This window comes from Arachis ipaensis, chromosome B1, assembly GCF_059453495.1.
Source record: "Arachis ipaensis isolate K30076 ecotype BB chromosome B1, ASM5945349v1, whole genome shotgun sequence".
Lineage (NCBI taxonomy): Eukaryota > Viridiplantae > Streptophyta > Magnoliopsida > Fabales > Fabaceae > Arachis > Arachis ipaensis.
In genome coordinates, this window is record NC_142436.1 from 53375895 (window position 1) to 53387758 (window position 11864).

Sequence of the window (11864 nt, forward strand, 5' to 3'; positions counted from 1 at the left end):
AAGGGGGAAACTTATCAACGTTATTGGGAAAGGTAAGTCCCAATAACGTGTGCGAAGGACCAAGAGGCAACGTTAGTGGTAACGTTTGTGCCACTAACGTTGAAGTTAACGTGGCTCATACTTGGGTGAGCAACGTTAGTGAAAAAGGTGATTGTCACTAACATTCTCGAACCCACACTTTCACTTAACGTTAACACCACTAACGTCCTGAGCTAAAAGTCCCTGCCTACTTCACACTTTCTCTCTGCAAGCAAAGCTAAGCCCAATGAAGAAGATAACTGCTTCAAACTCAGGATCCAAAGGCCCATACTCAAGACTTGAAGAGCCAACTAGAAGATCAGAAGAGTAGTATATATAAGAGTAGCTTTGAATTAGTTAGGGAGCTGGAAACTTTAGGGAGCCTTTGGGCATAGAACTACTCTCTGTATTTACTTTCTCTAGACTTCTAGTTTTACTTTCAGCATGTATTCTCCATCTTTGTTTTCATTTTCCAGAGCTATGAACAACTAAACCCCTTTCATTGGGTTAGGGAGCTCTGTTGTAATTTGATGGATCAATCTTAGTTTTCATTCTCCTTCTTCTATCTTTTCTCTTGATTTTACTAGAAAGCTTTCGATCTTCATCCAATTGGGTAGTTATCTTGGAAAAGAAGCTATTCATACTTGGATCTCTTCTGAACCTTGAAAGAGGAATGAAGGGATCATGCTAGAAATGCTTTCTCATGCTGGACCAAATTGGATTTGGATGGATATGTGACTATAATCCTTCCAACACTTGATTTGGGAAATGCATGTGGTATAATCAGTGACCATACTTCATCTCTTCTCATGAGCAATTGACCAAGGAATTGGCTATTGATCAAGATTTCAGAGATTGAATTACAAGGAATTGTAATTCAATCACTTAAGATTGCCAAGGAGATCAATGAATGCATTGATTGAGGAAGAGATGAAAATGAACTTGATCCGGAGAATGCAACATCTCCTGAGCCCAATGAATTCCCCATTTCTGATCTTACCCATTCTCTTTAATTTCTGCGATTTACTTTTATGAGCAATTGCCCCATTCCCATTTAAGATTCTGCAATTTACTTTCCGCCATTTACATTCAGCTCTTTATTCCTAGCATTTACTGTTTCCACTATTTACTTTCCCGCCATTTAATTTTCTGCAATTCTCAACTCAAATTCTGGTTCGCTCAACTAGAACATTTCTTTAATTAAAGTTGCTTGATCAATCAATCTCTGTGGGATTCGACCTCACTCTATTGTGAGTTTTTACTTGACGACGAATTCAGTACACTTGCCGAAGGAAATTTGTTGCAAGATGAGTTTTTCGCGTATCAAGTTTATGGCGCCGTTGCCGGGGATTGATTTTGAATCAACAATGATTAAATTGGAGGATAACTAGATTGAGCATTTTTAGTTTGTTTGATTTAATTTTCTGTTTGAGTAATTTACTTTCAGTTTTAGTTAATTTCTTCCCTTCCCCCTACTTTTTCGTTTTTTTTTAGTTATTTACAATTCAGTTCACTAACCCACTAACTGTTTGATATATTGCATCACTCACACTAACAGTAATTCTAACAGAAATACTTTCTGCATCTATTTTCCTTGGTTGTGCTTTGTTGGTTGTATGACAGGGAGAAGAAGCAGGGCTTCAACTTCCTTTGATTCTGAACCTGAGAGGACCTTCTTTAGATTAAGGAGGGAAGCAAGAGAAAAATGAGTACTTGGTGCTGAGGAAGAAGAGGAATACTTTGAACCAAACATGGAAGAAAACATGGAAAACCATCATGAAGAAGAGGATCACAACTATGGCAGAGAAGGTCGAGCAAATCATGCTGGGGAGGAGAGAAGAGTTTTAGGCTCTTACATCAACCTAAACACAGGAAACTGTGAAAGTAGCATTCAAAAGCCAACCATCCATGCCAACAATTTTGAACTAAAACCACAGCTCATCACCCTTGTTCAGAACAACTGTTCGTTCGGAGGAGGCATCCAAGAAGACCCCAATCAACATCTAACCACCTTCCTGAGAATATGTGACACGGTGAAGTCTAATGGTGTTTATCCTGACTCCTATAGACTGCTCTTATTTCCATTCTCACTAAAGGATAAGACAGCCAAGTGGCTGGAGTCTTCTCCGAAGGAGAGTTTGACAACTTGGAAAGATGTGGTGAACAAATTTTTAGCCAGATTCTATCCTCCCCAAAGAATCAACAGGCTGAGAGCTGAGGTCCAAACTTTTAGGCAACAAGATGGTGAGATTCTATATGAAGCATGGGAGAGGTTTAAGGACCTGACAAGGAGGTGTCCACCAGATATGTTCAATGAATGGGTGCAGCTACACATTTTCTATGAAGGCCTTTCTTATGAATCAAAGAAAGCAGTAGACCACTCATCCGGGGGATCTCTGAACAAGAAGAAGACCATTGAGGAGGCCATAGACGTCATTGAAACTGTAGCAGAAAATGACTATTTCTATACTTCTGAAAGAGGGAACACTAGAGGAGTGATGGAGCTAAACAATGTAGATGCTCTGCTGGCCCAAAATAAGCTCATTACCAAGCAGCTAGCTGACCTCACCAAGAAGATGGAGAGGAACCAAGTAGCAGCAATCACCACTTCATCAGCAACCCAAGAAGGAGTGAATGAAGAAGCAGAGGTTAGTCAGGAGCAAGCCAACTACATTGGAAATTCACCTAGGCAAAACCATGATCCATACTCCAAGACCTACAACCCTGGTTGGAGAAATCACCCAAACTTTGGGTGGGAGAATCAACAAGATCAAGGCCAAGATCGGAGATATCACAACCCCAATAACAATGCAGCTCACCAACAATTCACACAGAGAACATATCAATACCACCATGGCAACACCTCTCCACATCCATATCAAAACCAAAATAACACTCCTTATCCTTCCACCTCTAATCCCAATCCACCATCATTTGATGACAGACTCTCAAGGATTGAGAATCTACTTGAAGGCATAGGCAAAGAGATTCAAGACAACAAGGCATTCAAGGAGGAAGTGCGACCAAATTTTAAGAACCAGGGAGACACCATCAAGAGGTTGGAATCTCAAGTGGGATATCTCTCTGAGCAGATGCCCAAACCTACAGATGGATTCCCAAGTGATACAGCAAAAAATCCGAGAGGTGAAACAAAGAAAGTAAGATGGGAAGATTGCAAGATGGTCACTATAAGTGATAAGGAGACTGAGGACAAGCCAAGCAAGCAGTCAAAACAACCTGGAGATACCTCAGTAGAGAAGAAGAAAAAAGATCACCAAGAACCAAAAATCTCACAACAAGAGCTGTTGAGACTCTATGCACCCTTTCCCCAACTACTCAATGGTGCTGTGGAGAAGAGAATATACTCAAGATTTCTTGACTTGTTTTGCATCTCTACATGTAAACATACCATTCATCAAGACCATCCAACAAATGCCTGCATACATCAGGTATATGAAGGAAATGCTTCCCAGGAAAAGCTCACTCAAGGGAGGCCAAACTATAGTGATGAACAAGGAGTGCAGCGCCCTCATTCAACCAGAGTTGCCTACAAAAAGAAAGGACCCAGGGAGTTTTCATATCCCCTGTGCCATAGGAGAAACAATGTTTGATAGAGCACTCTGCGATTTGGGAGCAAGCATCAACTTAATACCCTTATCCCTTGTGAAGAGGCTGCAGATCAATGAGATAATGCCCACAGATGTAGTCATTAGGCTGGCTGACAAAACTCAAAAACAAGCAATAGGAGTGGTGGAAAATGTGTTGGTAAAGGTTGGGAAATACTTCCTCCCAACAGACTTTGTCATATTGGACATGGAAGAGAGTCACACTCACCCAATCATATTGGGAAGACCATTCCTAGCTAGAGCCAGAGCACTCATAGATGTGGAGCGAGGGGAGCTAATCTTGAGGATCCATGATGAACAACTCACCTTCACTGTTTTCAAACACTCACAAGAAACAGATCAAGAGAACAAGGAACCAAGGAAGGATCACAGTGAGACACTGAAGGAAGAGACAAGCACTGAAGGACAACGAGCACATCTGGAGATCCCCTTGATTGATGAACAAGGCAAACAACAATTGCCACAGCTCAAAGAAAATCAGGAGGAACCTAAACCACCAGAAAAATATGAGACACTTCTTAAAGGAGGAGGTCACAAAGAGTAAGACAACATCACAAGGAACAAAGAAGAAGGTACCAAGGAGGTGGAAGAACAAGAAGATCCCCACCGAGGACTTCTCTCCAGGGGATAAAGTGATCTCAGCTTACTTCCCAGATATCCCCCCTGATCTCCCCACTGTACCATCTCAGTTACCTAAGGTCTTCACTATCAACAGAGTTCTCTCCTTGGAACATATAGAGATCATTGATACAACTACTGGATATAGGTCTACTGCCAGAGGAGAAGACTTGAAGCATTATCAACCTCCCTGATGAAGGTAAAACGTCAAGCTAGTGACGCTAAAGAAGCGCTTCATGGGAGGCAACCCATGTTTTATATGCTTTTACAAAATAGTGAATAAGTCAATATTTATGAATTCCAACCCAAACTTGACAAACACTTGGTAAAATCCTTATTATGCAGTATATAGTGAAGAATAAGTTTGGTGTTCAAAGCATGCCAATAAAGCATGAATGCAACCCAGAGCATGCTAGTCTTGGAGCTTTGAACAAAAACTTTTCATCACAGTGCTCCAAACTAAGTTTGGTGTCACCCAAGGTGCCACGAATATGCATATAAGGATACACAGTTAGTTAGTTAGTTGGTATTCATGAATAAACAATCTAATTCTTTTTCTTTATTATTTTAGCCGTAAAGTTTAAATCTTTTTTTTATGATATTAATTTTTCTTATTTTATTTTTATAGGAAAAGGAAAGGAGCATTGAAGGGGATTAATTGGACAATTAAATGAAGAAGGTTCGGACACCACAAAAGGAGGATACAACACACGTGCCCCAAAGGGGGATGCGTTGGAAAATGTTGCCATGCAACATTGAAGAAAGGTGACCCTTGAAGACCGAACCAATAGCCCTCATAAAGATGAGGATCCTTGTGCTCATGCTCTGGAAAACCTCATCCTTCCATCCAACAACCACCACATCAATCCATACCTTTCATCCCCTCATCATCTCCCTATATAAGTGAGTTCTAGTGCGTACTTACCCCTCACACTCAAATTCCCATTCTCCACACTTCACACTTCCGGCATCCAAAATTCCTTCATCACACCCCATCCTAACCAACCAAATTCCTCATCTATCCGTACCTTCCAATCTCCTCACACAGCAACTCAAATTCATGGCATCATCAAACTCCAAGAGGCAAAAGAGGAAGGAACCAATGGAGAGCATTCCTTTCGATGAGAAAAGATTCAAAAATGCATTCCATGAACAAGAATTTAAGCGGATAAAGCTCAAAAAGATACTGCCCGAGTTAACCTTCCAAATCAATGAAGACGAGTGCCCACAGATTCGGGAGAAAATTTAACAAAGAGGGTGGCAAAGGCTCACGAATCCAGAGGGGAAGATCAATGCAAACCTCATCAAAGAGTTCTATGCAAATGTGGTTAGAGAAGACAAAACCAAGGCCCCAACCTTCAAAAGCTACGTAAGAGGAAAGGAGGTAGAATTCAGCCCAAATGTTATAACGAGAACTCTTCACCTGAAATCACCACATTTTGATGAGCTCAGTTATCATGCAAGGATAAGTAAGAGCCCTGACAATGATGAGCTCACAGAAATCGTGACTGATATCTGTGTTATAGCAGCTGACTGGGAGAGGTATGCAGATGGGAGACCCCGGTTCATCAAGAGGGGAGACCTTAGCCCGGAGGCCAAGGGATGGTTTGAACTCATAAGGAGGTCTATCCTCCCAGCTGCAAATAATTCAGAGGTCAATATTAATTGAGCAACTATGGTACATTGCCTAGTACAAGGTGGAGAAATCAATGTGCATGAACTCATAGCTGAGGGGATTCAAGAGTCAGCTAAGAAAGTTGATTCGGGTGCCAGGCTTTGGTACCCCAGCACCATTCTCAGATTGTGCACAAAGGCCAAGGTGGTCTTCGAGGATAGCAATCCAGACTGGGTGAACCCTGGGAGGCTAGTTACACTCCAGCGTTTGGTCTATACTACGCCTGCTCAGCAACAAAGAAGGCCACAAATAGGGAAACTAAAAGCGAAAGAAGGAGCTCACCAAGAAGAGTCTCATCAGGAAGAATATCAACAAGAAGAACATCATGACCCAACCAACTCGAATATGAATCACCTTCTAAGAGCCATTGAGAATTTGGGGATGAGACATATGGAAGGACAAGAACAAATACTACGCCTTCAGTCAAACTGGATGAGCCAATAAGAGGAGTGGCAGAAACAACAAATGGAGCAGCAATAGAAACACTACTCCCAACTCACTCAAGCCATCCACCAAGTTACTGAGAGGCAAGAACGTCAAGATAAGCATTTGCAAGAACTCAATCAGCGGCAAATAGCTCAGATGAAAGCATTCAACGAGTTCAGTGTACTTAATGAAGGACGGCAATTACATAGGGAGGAGTTTAACGTAAACACTCAAGCCAAGTTGAACTACATGACTAGTCATATGCATCATCTACACTATGCCATCCCTACGTATGATGAGGTCCAAAAAGATTTTACAGAACAAGAGGAAAGGAAAGTGAAACAGCAGAAGGAAACACTAAAGAAGAAGATGGAAGATGGTGGTTTCTGGAAGAAGTTGATTGGAAAGAGCAAAGGGAGTGGGAGTACGAGCACTCAAGAGGGACACAAAGAGGACAAGCAAGAGGGAGAGCATAGGCATCCACATGAGTAAAAGGTGGTGGAGTTCCTTCTTTGGTCCATCTTTTTCTATACTTTAAATAAGAAAGATCTTGTATGAAATAGAACATGCTTCCATGATAGTTTGAACCATTTTAAATTCTGTCTTTTAAGCTTTTTGTTGAATAGGTCTATGCTTGCTAGTCTTTATGTCACTGCATCCTCACTTTGCTTACTTGTATGCTTGTCCTTTTGAATCAAATGAAAAGAGAATGAGTGCTTTATAAAAGACCAGAGTGGAGTTCATACTATGGAGTAAGTTCCTGAGTTTGTGGTGTGGTCATAAGTTAGCTAAGTTGGTTCAACCACAAGGTGGGAAGACAACTATCTGTCATGAATACTATGCTTTGAACATACCCATGAGACTAGCTAAATAATAAGATCCTAATAAGAAAAAGGAAAAGAACAATCAAAGTTGAAGAATAAAAAAAATAGCAAGAAAAGAGGCTAGGCACCAAGGGTTTGAGTCTTGAGGGATGTGTCTGTGGTGTTCCTGTACCAAGGATCTGCTTGGATTACTAAGCTCTCAGGGGTGCTTTATCACCTGGTAACTTGGGTTAACTAACTTGGGATTATCAGCTGAAAGTCCACCATCAAGAGCAATCTTTGCTGCAGAACATTTAGTAGCCCAAAGAGGTGCTGGACACCAAGACCTCAAGGAAAGAAAATAAACAAACCATGTGCCTGTGGTGTGTATGTATGGGGGAGAGACTTGAGGAAGTAAGTCCTTAGGGGTGCTTCAACACCTAGCACCTTGAACCAACTGGTTCGGGAGTGTTGGCTGAAAACTTATTTTAATGAGTTGCCCCCTTACAGAGCACTTAGCCTAAGAACACAAATAAGCCCTGAAATGACAACAAAAGGATCAATGAATAAAAGTCTCATGGGATGCAATCACAGTGAGTATTCTAGGACATGATAAAGGTCTGAAAGCCAGTGAAGGAATGAAACTAAGTTGCTATGCATGAAACCACCATGAAACCAGAAACATGACTTCCACAAGAATGACTCATTTCTCTTGGCATACAATTCATCATTCTCTTGTTCCAGTACTTGCTTAGGGACAAACAAGCTTTAAGTTTGGTGTTGTGATGCCAGGGCATTTTGGCCAGTTTCACTGACCTTTTCTTTACTGTTTTTAGGGTAGTTTCATGCATTTTCTTAGAAAATAAGCTAGTTTTGGGTAGATATTCACTTACATCTTCATTCAAGCATACATTGTGCACTTTACATGATTTCATGAGGATTTTGCATGAATTATATGATAAATTAGATGATGCATGACTCATGACTTGGACTAGAACTTTGATGCACTTTGTTGCTTGATTTCAGGACAAAGGAAGCAAAGAAGAACCACATTAGCAGTCACATTAGTCCCACTAACGTTACCTCTAACGTGGAATGGGTGCTAACTTGTAAAGTTAATGAGAAAGATAATCGCCAATAACGCCCTCGAAGCCATCATAAGCCCACGTTAACTAAGTTAATGTGAACTCTAACGTGGAAGAAGACAATAAGGCCAACGTTAGTGACACTCCCCTTTGTCACTAACGTTGGACCAAGCTCATATTGACCACGTTAGTTGCCACGTTAACTTAGTTAATGTGGCTTCTAACATTAAGAAGTAAAAGGGAAGCCAACGTTAGTGACATTCACCTTTGTCACTAACGTTGGCCAAGCTTCCATAAGCCACGTTAACTCCCACGTTAACTCAGTTAACGTGGAACTAACGTGGAGAGAGCAATTGGTCGCCAACGTTAGTGACACTTACCTTTGTCACTAACGTTGGGGTGAACCACCAAGAGCCACCATGAGCAACGTTAACTCCCACATTAACTTAGTTAATGTGGAAGCTAACGTGGATAAAGAGATGAGGAGCCAACGTTAGTGACAGTCACCTTTGTCACTAACGTTGGAGATGGCTAGCATGACTACGTTAGAAGCCACGTTAACCTAGTTAACGTGGACTCTAACGTGAGAAATAGGGGCACATTGGAACGTTAGTGACAAAGGTAAGTGTCACTAACGTTCTTGAAAGATTGGCAAGCTTACGTTAAGAGCCACGTTAACTAAGTTAACGTGGACTCTAACGTAGGGAAGGGGGAAACTTATCAACGTTATTGGGAAAGGTAAGTCCCAATAACATGTGCGAAGGACCAAGAGGCAACGTTAGTGGTAACGTTTGTGCCACTAACGTTGAAGTTAACGTGGCTCATACTTGGGTGAGCAACGTTAGTGAAAAAGGTGATTGTCACTAACATTCTCGAACCCACACTTTCACTTAACGTTAACACCACTAACGTCCTGAGCTAAAAGTCCCTGCCTACTTCACACTTTCTCTCTGCAAGCAAAGCTAAGCCCAATGAAGAAGATAACTGCTTCAAACTCAGGATCCAAAGGCCCATACTCAAGACTTGAAGAGCCAACTAGAAGATCAAAAGAGTAGTATATATAAGAGTAGCTTTGAATTAGTTAGGGAGCTGGAAACTTTAGGGAGCCTTTGGGCATAGAACTACTCTCTGTATTTACTTTCTCTAGACTTCTAGTTTTACTTTCAGCATGTATTCTCCATCTTTGTTTTCATTTTCCAGAGCTATGAACAACTAAACCCCTTTCATTGGGTTAGGGAGCTCTGTTGTAATTTGATGGATCAATCTTAGTTTTCATTCTCCTTCTTCTATCTTTTCTCTTGATTTTACTAGAAAGCTTTCGATCTTCATCCAATTGGGTAGTTATCTTGGAAAAGAAGCTATTCATACTTGGATCTCTTCTGAACCTTGAAAGAGGAATGAAGGGATCATGCTAGAAATGCTTTCTCATGCTGGACCAAATTGGATTTGGATGGATATGTGACTATAATCCTTCCAACACTTGATTTGGGAAATGCATGTGGTATAATCAGTGACCATACTTCATCTCTTCTCATGAGCAATTGACCAAGGAATTGGCTATTGATCAAGATTTCAGAGATTGAATTACAAGGAATTGTAATTCGATCACTTAAGATTGCCAAGGAGATCAATGAATGCATTGATTGAGGAAGAGATGAAAATGAACTTGATCCGGAGAATGCAACATCTCCTGAGCCCAATGAATTTCCCATTTCTGATCTTATCCATTCTCTTTAATTTCTGCGATTTACTTTTATGAGCAATTGCCCCATTCCCATTTAAGATTCTGCAATTTACTTTCCGCCATTTACATTCAACTCTTTATTCCTAGCATTTACTGTTTCCACTATTTACTTTCCCGCCATTTAATTTTCTGCAATTCTCAACTCAAATTCTGGTTCGCTCAACTAGAACATTCCTTTAATTAAAGTTTCTTGATCAATCAATCTCTGTGGGATTCGACCTCACTCTATTGTGAGTTTTTACTTGACGACGAATTCGGTACACTTGCCGAAGGAAATTTGTTGCGTGACAAGTTTTCCGCGTATCACGTTCACTGACCAATAAGGAGTTTCCCTTTGAGGAACCAAAGGAATCTGAGGCTCATCTAGAGACCATAGAGATTCCATTGAACCTCTTTTTACCATTCATGAGCTCTGATGACTATTCATCTTCTGAAGAAGATGAAGACATTGCTGAAGAGCAAGTTGCTCAATATTTAGGAGCAATCATGAAGCTGAATGCCAAATTATTTGGTAATGAGACTTGGGAGGATGAACTTCCATTGCTCATCAAGGAACTAAATGCCTTGGTTCAGTAAACTCTACCTCAAAAGAAACAGGATCCTGGTAAATTCCTAATTCTCTGTAACATAGGCACCATGACCTTTGAGAAGGCTCTGTGTGACCTGGGGTCAGGCATTAACCTTATGCCACTCTCTGTAATGGAGAAACTTGGGATCTTTGAGGTGCAAGCTGCCAAAATCTCATTAGAGATGGTAGATAACTCAAAAAACAGGCTTATGGACTAGTAGAGGACGTGCTAGTAAAGGTTGAAGGCCTTTACATCCCTGCTGATTTTATAATCCTAGACACTGGGAAGGATGAGGATGAATCCATCATCCTTGGAAGACCCTTCCTAGCCACAACAAAAGCTGTGAGTAATGTGGACAGAGGAGAGTTGGTCCTTCAACTGAATGAGGGCTACCTTGTATTTAAAACTCAAGGTTCTCCTTCTGTAACCATGGAGAGGAAGCATGAAAAGATTCTCTCACTGCAGAGTCAACCAAAGCCCCCACAGTCAAACTCTAAGTTTGGTGTTGGGAGGCCACAACCAAACTCTAAGTTTGGTGTTGAACCCCCACATTCAAACTCTAAGTTTGGTGTTGGGAGGTCCCAACAATGCTCTGAACATCTGTGAGGCTCCATGAGAGCTCACTGTCAAGCTATTGACATTAAAGAAGCGCTTGTTGGGAGGTAACCCAATGTTATTTAATTATATATATTTTATTTTTATTGTTATTTCATGTTTTATTTGGTTGATGATCATGTGAAGTCACAAGAACAACTGAAAAATTAAAAATAGAATAAAAAAAAGTAGAAGAAACAGCACACCCTGGAGGAAGAGCACTCTGGTGTTTAAATGCCAGAAACAAGCATCTGTCTAGCGTTTAACGCCAGAAACAAGCACCAAGCTGGCGTTTAATGCCAGAAACAAGCATCAACCTGGCGTTAAACACCAGAAACAGGCTACATTTGGGCTTTTAACGCCAAAAATAGGCAGCAGTTTGGCGTTAAATGCCAGTATTGCATACAAAGGGCATTTTGCATGCCTAATTCGAGCAGGGATGCTAAGTCCTTGACCCCTCTGGATCTGTGAACCCCACAGGATCCCCACCTTTTCTTCTCTCCTCTTTACACCTTTTCATAACCCTCTTCCCCAAATACCCTTCACCAATCACCTCAATCACTCTTCCCCATCACCTCTTAACCCCTCACATCCCTCCACTCTTCCCCATACACCCCACCTACCTCCAAAATTTAAAATCTTTTCCCTTCCAAACCCAACCCTAATGGCCAAACCCTAAACCTCCCCCACTCCTATATAAACCCCC

General features: G+C 41.2%; 1 non-coding gene across 1 annotated transcript; it reads right to left on the reverse strand.

The window, feature by feature from the left end:
- Positions 1-2222: 2222 nt before the first annotated feature.
- Positions 2223-2329, reverse strand: LOC148576588 (small nucleolar RNA R71). The gene has a single exon (XR_015903542.1). It is a non-coding gene; the product is annotated as a small nucleolar RNA R71 (small nucleolar RNA).
- Positions 2330-11864: the final 9535 nt, after the last annotated feature.